The sequence below is a fragment of the Scyliorhinus canicula genome, chromosome 6 (assembly GCF_902713615.1).
Source record: "Scyliorhinus canicula chromosome 6, sScyCan1.1, whole genome shotgun sequence".
Taxonomy (NCBI): domain Eukaryota; kingdom Metazoa; phylum Chordata; class Chondrichthyes; order Carcharhiniformes; family Scyliorhinidae; genus Scyliorhinus; species Scyliorhinus canicula.
Window position 1 is genome coordinate 96,883,229 of NC_052151.1, and position 11,379 is coordinate 96,894,607.

The window sequence follows — 11,379 nt, forward strand, 5'->3', positions numbered from 1 at the left end:
GAATGTTATGACGTGCCAAGTGCTCATCCAGGTTCTTTTTGGATGGATTTGTCTATTGTCACATGTACCGAGGTACAGTGAAAAGTATTTTTCTGCGAGCAGCTCAACAGGTCATTAAATACATGAAAAGATATGGGAATAAAAGAAAATACATAACAGGGCAACTAAAGGTATACAATGTAACTACATATTAACTACTTTTTAAAGGATGTAAGGCAAACTGCCTATACCACTCTCCCAGGCAATGCAGTACAGACTGCCACCACCCTTTGCATTAAAAAGATTCACCTCAAATCCCTCCTAAACCTCCTGACTCTCACCGTAAACTCTTGTCCCCTCAGGATTGACCCTTCAACAGAGAAAATGAAATGAAATGAAAATCACTTATTGTCACGAGTAAGCTTCAAATGAAGTTACTGTGAAAAGTCCCTAGTCACCACATTCCGGCGCCTGTCCGGGGAGGCTGTTACGGGAATCAGACCGTGTTGCTGGCTTGCTTGGTCTGCTTTCAAAGCCAGCGATTTAGCCCTGTGCTAAACAGCCCCTGGGAGGACCAGCTGCTCCCTATCCATGCCCCTCATTATCTTGTACACCTCGATCAGGAAAGTGGAGTTGAAGCCCAAGATCTGCCAAGAATTGTGGAGCAGCTTCCTGCTCCATGTTCTTTGAGAAGGTGCAAATTATAAGCATGGCCCAATGCGGAGGGAGTGAATGTTTAAGTTGGTGACTGGGATGCCAATCTAATGAATTGCTTTGTTCTGGATGTTATTGGAACTATATTCACCCAGGAAAGTGGAAGGTCTTCCATTCAACACCTGACTTTGTGTGCCTTATAGATGATGGACAGGCTTTGGGGAGTTAGGAAGTGAGTTACTTGCCACAGAATTCCCAGTCTCTTACCTGTTCTTGTAGCCACAATATTTATGTGGGGCTGGTCCAGTTCCATTTCTGGTCAATGATAATACCCAGGATGTTGATGCTAGGAAATTTGACCCATAAGAATATGGCCTTTGCCTGTCACTTACACGGTACAAATGTATTCATTCATGGGATGTTGGAATTGTAGGTTTGCCAGCATTTATTGCCCATCCCTAATTGCCCTTGAACTGAGTGGCTTGCCAGGCCGTTTCAGAGGACATTTAACCTCATTGCTGTGGATCTGGGGTCACACATAGGTCAGACTGTGTAAGGATGGCAAATTTCCTTCTCTATATTAGTGAACCAGGTGGATCTTTGCGACAATCACCAATGGTTTCATGGTTATCTTTAGACTTCTAATTACAGATTTGTTTATTGAATTCAAATTTCAACATCTGCTATGGAGGGATTCGAATCTGGGTCCCCAGACCATTACTCTGGGTGTGTGGATTACTAGTCCAGTGACAATACCAGTGTGCTACTGCCTCCCTTTATTACTTATCCTCTCAAATCTGTGATGCAGGACTTGCTGCATCTGGGAATGGACTGCTTCAATATCTGAGAAGTGCAATTGGACCTGAATACTGCATCATCAGCAAGCATTCCTAATTACAGGTGAAGGATAAGCCTTGGTCTCTGTAATTGATGGAATGTGTTTGATGGTTGAGTGATCCACTCTTGCTTCTAATTCTTATGCTCCTATGTCCTTATGTCATGAAATGAAAAAATGAAATGAAAATCGCTTATTGTCACGAGTAGGCTTCAATGAAGTTACTGTGAAAAGCCCCTAGTCGCCACATTCCGGCGCCTGTCATTGATGAAGCAGCTAAAGATCGATGGGACTAGAACTCCCTCCTGAGGAAATCCTGCAGCAATGTCTTGGGGCTGAGATGATTGGCTTACAACAACTTTGTATGAGATATAACTCCAGCCAGTAGAGACTTTACCCCTAATTACCATTGGGTCACATTTGGTCTAATACTGCAGCCACTCTCAACTCACATTTTGAATTTAGCCATTTTGTCAATGTTTGGGGCCAAGGTTACAATGAGGATGGAGCAGAGTAGCTCTGGTGGAACTCAAACTGGGTGTCAGTGAGCAGATTATTGGGGAGTAAGTGCTGCTTGTTAGCACTATCGATGACCCCTTCCATCACTTTGTGGATCAATCAGAGTGGGTGATGGAGTACTAATTGGATTGGATTTGTCCTGTCATATCTGAGCATGTTCCCAGATTCATAGACTGCCAATGGAAAATATGTAAACAGGAGATTAAATGCTGGAGGAACAAAAAGTACATCAAAGGCTAGAGTTACATTGTTCAAAGGAGTGATTAAGTCAAATTGGAATCGAAAGAAACATTTGTCCTGGATTTTCAATGAGCCGAGGTGACTCAGGAGCTCTTTAAAAATGGCAGACAAGCTCCCAATTCTGAGATTCCTGACCCCATTCCCAGGCTGTCTGAAGTGCCTTTAAAGGGCTCGAGATGGTTTGGGTCAAAAGTCTTCCTCTGGCTCTCGCGATCTGGCTGGCTCCATTGCAAATATAGACATATCCTATTGCTATGCAATTTTCATGGATACGGGCCAGTGTTTAAAGAGTCATTGTTCACGGAGCCTCAGAGGAGTTCAAAGGTCCTCCTCATGCACCCTCTGGCAAACCACGCCCCTCCAACCGCCGCCTCATGGCCCCTCATACCCCCTATGGCAAGCTATGGCACTTCCATGACAAATTACCTGATATGATGGATGGAACCAATGAACCCTACAGCCACAGTAGCATGTATTAAAAATAAGCTTTATAAAAGTAATTTATTACTTCTCACTATGTAAAAAATGTCTTTCTGTTACAGGGAAATCATAGAATTTACAGACCAGAAGGAGCCAATCGGCCCATCGAGTCTGCCCCGGCTCTTGGAATGAACACCCGAGCCCATGCCTCCACCATATCCCCGTAACCCAGTAACCCAACCTAATCTTTTTGGACACTAAGGGCAATTTAGCATGGCCAATCCACCTAACCTGCACATCTTTGGACTTTGGGAGGAAACCGGAGCAGGCGGAGGAAACCCACGGAGACACAGGAGAACGTACAGACTCTGTACAGGCAGTGACCCAAGCCGTGAATGGAACCTGGAACCCTGGAGCGGTGAAGCAACTGTGCTAATCGCTGTGCTACCATGCTGCCCAAGAAGTGTCGACTCTTTGAAATATTAATAACAGAGACCACAAGCCCTCGAAATCACTTAACCTTGTAAATGGACATTCGGGAATTGACTGCAGAGATCAGAGAGCTAGAGCTGTCAATAAACTAAAATTTTCTCAGGGTTCTCAGGTTTTTCAACAAGAGTAACGGGTGTCTGGACTCTCAGCCAAGTCTCAGTATGTATTTTTGGCAAGGGAAAATATTTTGAATGCTCTGACTATAAATTTAATGAAATTCTGCAGGAAGGAAATTTGTGTCAGAAGATAATTGGGGGGGGGGGGGGGGGGGGGGGAACGTAACTGTTCTTTGAAGAATGAAACAGGGATAATCCAGGAAATTAAAGGTATTTCTTCCGTTGTTGGCAAACACTAGAGATTAAATTCCTTGAGCTTCACTTTGCTGGTGGAAGTGCTGCACAATTGGGTCTCTGCTTCCAGTTCCCGGGATTGTGTCATTTCATAAAGTTATAAAGTGAACAGGACAGATGCCATCAAAAACATTCCCTGGAATTCTGGCATGTTTGAGACTTATGTCAAAGATGATGGCACACCAAACTAGGGGGAAATATCTCCACATGGATGGGGGAAGGATAGAGCGTGAAAAACAAAGGTTTGAGGTGATGGAACATTGGGTGTGCATCCAAAGACATAGGCCACGATTCTCCATTGCAAATCATGCCCTACTACCGCTGCTATTGAAGATGGAGAATTTGACTGCGCCGTTTGTCGAGGGGATTTACCATTGAAACCGCACCACCCTGCCGGAAAACTGGCGGGCAGGACCAGAGAATCTCGCCATCAGTGAACGGCTGGAAAATCCATAGAATACATAGCAAGGCAGGGCAGCATGTGGCGCAGTGATTAGCACTGCTGCCTCACAGCGCTGAGGTCCCAGGTTCAATCCCGGTCCTGGGTCTGTCCGTATGGAGTTTGCACATTCTCCCCGTGTTTGTGTGGGTTTCATCCCCATAATCCAAAGATGTGCAAGGTAGGTGGATTGGCCACGCTAAATTGGCCCTTAATTGGAAAAAAAATAAATTGGGTACTCTAAATTTATTTTTAAAAATAATACACAACAAGGAATCAACGTTGAACGTGTGCAAACCCTTGGTTAAGCTGCAATTGGAATGTTGTAAGTGTTGTTGGACAAAATATGTATTAGCTTTACAAACAAAACATTTGTGAGTGATATTGAAGAATAAGCGGCTGGAACATTACCATGCAACAGTCCATATGCTGAAGGAGAACCAATGGTGCCCCCCAGTGGTGAAAAAACAGATTTCAAGCTTTTGTTTATAAGATCTGGGTCATATCAATTGACATATTTTATCAGTAAACTACCTAACTGTCAATTGTTCAAGTGTAACATATAGAGGCAGAAATTCTTCAGCAAAAGACAAATATTAAAAGACAATATTAAAGCAAGACTTGCTGAATAGAGAATGGATGGGTCAGACTCTGCCTCCCTCTCCCCCCCATGCTAACAGGCAAAGAGATTCCATACACATTGTACGTCAGCACTGTAGGCTCTGGTGAAGGTGCCAAGCAAATGTGAAATAATCCTTCTCTATTAATACTCCCAAACTCTCATCCTAGTTTTGGTTAAAATATTTTAAAATATGTTCCATTTGTAAATCTGATGCAAGCAGCAAAAAACCGTTCCAAATGTTCAAGGAGAGGGTCAATATGTATCACAATTTCTTTCCGAAATTCTTTCATAGTGAACACTATGTAAAAATGTGAAATCCTTTCCAGTAAAAATGTGAAACCCTTTCCACTATTCCTGGGTTTCCCAGTCACTAACAGGTACACCCTCGCCTACCACTTGCCGCAACTTCTCTAAAATAATATTACAATAATAATCTTTATTATTGTCACCAGTAGGCTGACATTAACATTTCAATGAAGTTACTGTGAAAAGCCCGTAGTCGCCACATCCCAGCACCTGTTTGGGTACACAGAGGGCGAATTCAGAATGTCCAATTCACCTAACAAGCACGTCTTTCGGGACTTGTGGGAGGAAACCGGAGCCCCAATCTGTGGGAGGAAACCAGAGCACCCAGGGAAAACCCTAAATATCGGGGTATCAGGGCCTTCAGTTTTTTTTAACTCTTTCACCATGCCTTTGGCATAGATGAACTTCCAGGATTTAGTACAACATGTTCATTGTTTAGATATTGATAAAGCCTGGTGCAAGCACCACACCCTGTGACAGACAATTATCCATGTCCGACTGGTCTTGTGAAATTGATGCCAGCCCACACATGATCAGACTGTGTGCACTAGTTCATCAAGAACCTGTCAATTAATGTCATCAAGAAGATGACAGAACGTCTGAAAGTCGCATCCTGATCTGAAAAGCATGAAAGCACCTACTGCAGTGTGAGTATCTGAGCTGGTGCAGTCTCATGAGACATGTGATGGTGAATGACCTCCTCACAGGAGCCATTGCTGAACTCCTAGATCACCACTCCTACAGCATACTCAAGGTAACAACGTTTTAACAGATCATGATGCATGTGATCATATTTCAGTGGCCAGTGACATCAGATCAATGTGATTGAGTGTTGTAGGCCATGTTAATTCTGTCACCAGGTGGCTGGGAGGTCCATCTCTGATGGCCAATCATGTCAAGAATTCATTCATCCCAGGCACTACCTCCTCTTCAGATGTTGTTTGTGAGGTTGATGGATGTCATCTCTGTCTCTCTCCACTTCTCCCTGCTCCTGTGGTTACTGCTCTGCAAAGAGGAAAAGAAGAATTCCAGTGATTGAGAATATTAGAAAGAAATAGATGAATAGGCAACATTTGCTGAGGGATCTATGAGGGAGAAGCATGGCATTGCACAAAGTTGAGGGTGGGTGAACAGATATGTGGGGGAAGTGCATAGACTGAGTTGGATGGGTGCACTTGCAAGGTAAATTGGTGTGAGAAACAATGTGCTGGATTTGATTTGAGAAGGCAATGTGAGCAATTTGGGATGATATACACATTGGGATATAGCTGAGTGTGCCATTGTACTCACATTTCTTTGCCTGCTTAGATCATCAAACTGCTTTTAGTACTGAATCCAGGAGCAAGGGGCCATACCCCTGCTGCTGACTTCATCTGATTCCTCCAGCTATATCTTCTTTCATCTTCTGGCATAACTCTTGGAACATTGTGATTCCATTCTGATAGTTCCTTCCTCTGTTCTATTGGTTCTACTCATTTATGCAGTGTCCGATTAAGTACTGGAGTTGAAATTGCGCCCACTCAGCCTAATTGGGCAGTAAATGAAGAGGTCGGATGTACATAGTGGTTGGATGAAAAAATCCCTTGACAAACATGCTACACATACTGACTGGTTCCCTCTGCACTAGTGAAGCACACCTCCTTGCCCATTCCCAGCATTTTATCAAGCTAAAATACCCCCGTAGAATCACAGAATGAAGCAATGCGCAGTTCAAAATATTGCAATGGATGTCTGCCATAATTATTGTATTTATGGATCTTTTAAGGTATCGCAATGTCTGAAACAGCACTTGAGTAATCGGGACTCACGCTGTGTTAATGATTGCATGGAGATTTGGCATTATTAGGACTGAGAAATCTAATTATTATTACTGCCAGTAATGTTTCAGTTTGGAGATTGGAAAGATCACTGGATGATTACAAAGACATATTCCTTGCTTTCACTTTTGTATTACTTGAAGATACATACATCTGTAATGGAAGCAAAATTAAGTAGCTGGTTCACAGGAAGGGGGAGAGTTCCTCCATATGCTAAATGCAGTAAAATGATAAACCTCGAATGAACACACTTACAATGGAGCACACAGAGGAAATCATCTTCTTCCCTGATAATTTGCAACAGGCTAACAAATACTTGGATAGACCAGATTTAGTTTAGGTGAATCAACTTGACAGGATTATAAAATAAAGGGAAGACCTTGCATCTTTCATGATGCCTCAAAGCATTTCAGAGCCAATTCACTACTTTTTGAAGTGTTGTCGATGATATAATGAAAGGGAGACCAGCTGTTCTATCATTAGATATTCAGAGAGGTAAAGACCTGGGCATGAGAAAAGCAATGAGTGCATTTATATTTCAATGATATAATTGTTTGGGTTTCCTCTTTACATCAATGTCTTGTTCCGGTACAGTCAGAGCTGGGACCTTCCCTGACTCACACGCAAGAGCTGTTCAGTCTTCTAGGAGCAGGTAATGTGTGTTGTTTGGATAGAACAAAGAAGGTCTAAAAAGTGCTCTGTTTGATGTTATCTATCCTGGAATCAATTTAAATGTGTACAATCACACATGAGCTTACTCTCCGGGAGAGGCGAATCGCAATAAATCATGCAGCGAATTGCCCTGTAACTTCCTTGGGGTGGCAATCAGCAGTGGATTGCCACTCCATAGCGACTTACCTGCACTGAACGAGCTTGTCTCGCCCAACCTTCCTGACTCGGGATGGGTGAGAGTGAAGAAGAGGAGAACGTCCTCAGCTCCAGCAGTGAAGTGAAAAAAAGAGTGGAGTGCAGGATAATAATAGTAGCTTATTGTCACAAGTAGGCTTCAATGAAGTTACTGTGAAAAGCCCCTAGTCGTCACATTCCGGCGCCAGTTCGGGGAGGCCAACACAGGAATTGAACCCTCGCTGCTGCCTTGTTCATTACAAGCCATCTGTTTAGCCCACTGTGCTAAACCAGTCCCTGGATCTGGGATCTGAGCATGTGGGGCATCAAGACATGAGAGGTGGGGAGTTTGGACATTGGGTGGAGGGAGGGGTCGGGGTTCTGGGCATTGGGAAGGGTCAGGTCAGGGGATGTCTGGTTGGGGATGGGGTGAAGTTTGGATCAAAGAGGGTGGACGGGTCAGTGAGGGTCAGGTCGGGGGGGATCAGGTCGGGGGAAATCCGGGTAAGGTTGGGCGGATTCCTGTGTGGGTGGGGAATGTCCCATTGAGGCTCAGTCTGGGGATTTAAAAGTTATTCTGCAGTTGGAAGTGCTTTATTTCTGTGTGGAATATATTGGGTTGGGTTCTCCGATTGCTGACACCGAAATCGCGTTTGCCGCTCGGCCGGAGAATCCCCGTTTACGACATTACCTGAGGCTCTCCCCCGAAGCTCCGCCCCCAATGGGCTGAGTTCCCGATGGCACGGAACACTTATACTAGTCTTTTTCGTCGACTACATGTGGCGGCTGCAGACTGTGTCCACCTCCGCTACAGTTTGGGGGGAGCTGCGCCACTGGCCAGGGGGGCTTCAGCGAGGGCTGGGGGGGGGGGGGAGTACTGGTGGGGGGTGGTCCGGGGGTGGCGAGGGGGTTACTGACGGTCATTATTTGGCAGGCCGGGTCTGCGCACGGCCGGCGCCATGTTACACGACGCGGCCGTCGCTGTGCGCATGTGCGGCCACAGACCCGGCCATCCTCCAGCTGGTTTTGGCGTGGGAGCCGGGAGCTCTACCCGGCGCGGCTGCTAACCCCCAACAGTCCCAGAATTGGTGCAGCTGTTGCGCTGTTTTTTCTGGTGTAAAACGCCACTGTTCCCACGCCGGCATCAGCACTTAGTCCGGAAATGGGAGAATCCAGCCCATTATGTTTGTAACAAGTCAATTCATGTTAACATTCTTACTTCTAATTGGTTGACTGTGTAAAATGGATGGTTGTGTCCATCACACAACCCAGCCTCCCATCCATTGACTCCATCTACACCTCCCGCTGCCTGGGGAAAGTGGGCAGCATAATCAAAGACCCCTCCCACCCGTCTTACTCACTCTTCCAACTTCTTCCATCGGGCAGGAGATACAGAAGTCTGAGAACACGCACAAACAGACTCAAAAACAGCTTCTTCCCCGCTTTTACCAGACTCCTAAATGACCCTCTTATGGACTAACCTGATTATTACTATAATCCAGTAAACTTCACCCGATACCGGTGTCTATGTATTTATATTGTGTACCTTGTTTTTCCCTATTATATATTTTCTTTTTATTTTCTTTTCTTTTCATGTACTTGATGATCTGAGCTGCTCGTAGAAAAATACTTTTTACTGTACCTCGGTACACGTGCCAATAAACAAATCCAATCCAATCCAATGTAACTGATTAGAAACCATTGTTTTAGGGATGGTGTGGTGTTCTTAAATCTCCTGGGTTCCTGTCACATATTATATACCAGTATGTGATGGATGAGATAAATGTAGGGTTGGACGATTTTACGTGCTGATTATTAAGTTAAGAATGTTTGGCAATAGCTGACTTGCCCATAAACTCTGTTTGAACTAGGTTTTACATTCCTTGAGTCTAATATGTAGGCTGAAGCTTTATTCACAAATCTAGATGAGTCTATAATTGCATGGTAAGCTGTAAATTTCTAGTCTATTATAAAATGATTTTTAATCTTTGTGGGGATGGAGAATGGAGTGCAGCTTCTTATATGACTTTTGGACTTCAATGCCCACTGGCTTGAGTATATGTTGTAATTTATGCACGGTGGAACCAATATACAGGATTCTAAATCTTATCTTCATAGAACGGTTGTTATGGAGTGAGAAACTAGGTGGGCATGTGTTAATTTTGTGTGAAGGAATCCATTGAGTTGAAGTGTAGACTTAAAATGGCAATATTCTTGTAGTTGCTTTTTGTCATTGATGGATAAACGGTTCTAATGAGGGTGTTGGAAACTGATTTGAGAGTGGAAGAATGATGGAAAGATTGGTATTTCTGGTATCTCAGTATGAGTGGACTTATGTACACTTGCTGCAATGGTATGTCACATTGAGACTTGCTGATGAGAACATCAAGAAATGGCAAAGGAAGTTGACAAATACAGTAAATGGGACAGGTCAGTTATTGTCAAACACATTGTGGCAAACTACTGTCTTGTCAGGTGAATCTTTGCACTTGGTGGTCAACTCTATGGGCGCGATTCTCCGATCTCGTTACGCTCTTGCTCAAGTGAAACGAGGCCAGTGAACAGCACGAGAGGCCAGAAACGAGATCCAAACCAGGCTCCAAACCGTTTGTGATGCAACTGGCTTGCTCCCGTAGGCAAAATCAGGATTCCGCTGTAGCGTGACGAGATACCAATAATCACCACTTAAGCCCCATTTCCATACAATTGACGAGAGCCACCCCATATCCAATGGCCTTCTGTCATTCAGCAGCCTCCCCAGCAAGTCCTCATGCTGACGCCGATTAATACTCCTTTTGAAAAACGTGACTCTGTTGGAAGGGCTTCTGTGGAGAGCCAAGGAGATGAGCAGCCACTGTGCTCAGTGGGGGATAGGGGACCGTTGGCAGTGGGTGGGCACCCTCTTCAGGGGTGGCTGCCATAAGGGGGTGGGGGGTGCGCTGGGGGGAATCGGTGGGGGGGGGGGGCAACCACTCGCAGCACCACCACGCCAATCCCTGGATCATGTGTACCCATTCCGGGGGAAACCTCTGTCCCTGCCTGTCTGCCCCAATAACTACCACTGACTGCTGAGGTCTCTGGCTGTGTGGCTAAAGGCTATTGCTAATAGGGAATGGCAATTGTGGTTAAATGAGAACTTCAAACATGCCTTGTGGATTCCCGTGGGTGAGCGGGTGATGGAGTACGTGGGAGTTATTGCCTAGCATCCCAATTACAACCTTGATGCCTGTACAGTGTGATTGAACACTGCAGGAGGCAACACCACACACGCAACATTCAAACACCCAGGGGATGGGACACAGCTCCTTATCAACCCCCTAACCTGTAGCCCGGTGCCCAGTGATTCCCAAAGTGCTTGGCCCTCCGACCTCTACCACTACGTCTAGAGTTTTCCCCAGGATGCACATCTGAGGTGGAGGCAGCCAGCTGCTTACTTCATCCCGTGGCCTTCGATGCCCTGGGGGGCTCAGTGCCGGAGGGCCCCAGCTCACTTGTCGGTGGCACATGCACAGCCGTGCCGCCCTGTCCCATGTGCTGACCTTGAGAAGCGGTCCCATCAGAGGGGTGAAACTCAGGGGAGCTGGTGGACACCGTCGGCACTCCATGGGACAGGTCCGGCTTGGCACCCAGCGCCCCCTCCTCCTGATCAGTACCCATAGGGCCCTGGGGTTCACCTTGGGATGAAAGGGCAGCTGGTTCGAAGCCCAGCTGCCCCTGCATCATCTAGCTTTGCCAGCCCTGGTGGTTCCCCATGGTCTGCACCATCGTGTCAAGCCCTCGGCCATGCTCTGCAGCACCTCTGCCATGCCAACCTGGGACTGGGACAAGCTCTGTAGCGTCTCGGCCATGCTCATCTGAGA

General features: G+C 45.7%; 1 long non-coding RNA gene across 1 annotated transcript in view; it reads right to left on the bottom strand.

The window, feature by feature from the left end:
- LOC119967328 overlaps positions 1-5,851 on the bottom strand; it is an 87,256-nt gene extending 81,405 nt beyond the window's left edge. Inside the window, exon 1 of the long non-coding RNA XR_005460961.1 lies at positions 5,780-5,851. This is a non-coding gene — a long non-coding RNA (uncharacterized LOC119967328). The remainder of the gene's footprint in view (positions 1-5,779) is intronic.
- Positions 5,852-11,379: the final 5,528 nt, after the last annotated feature.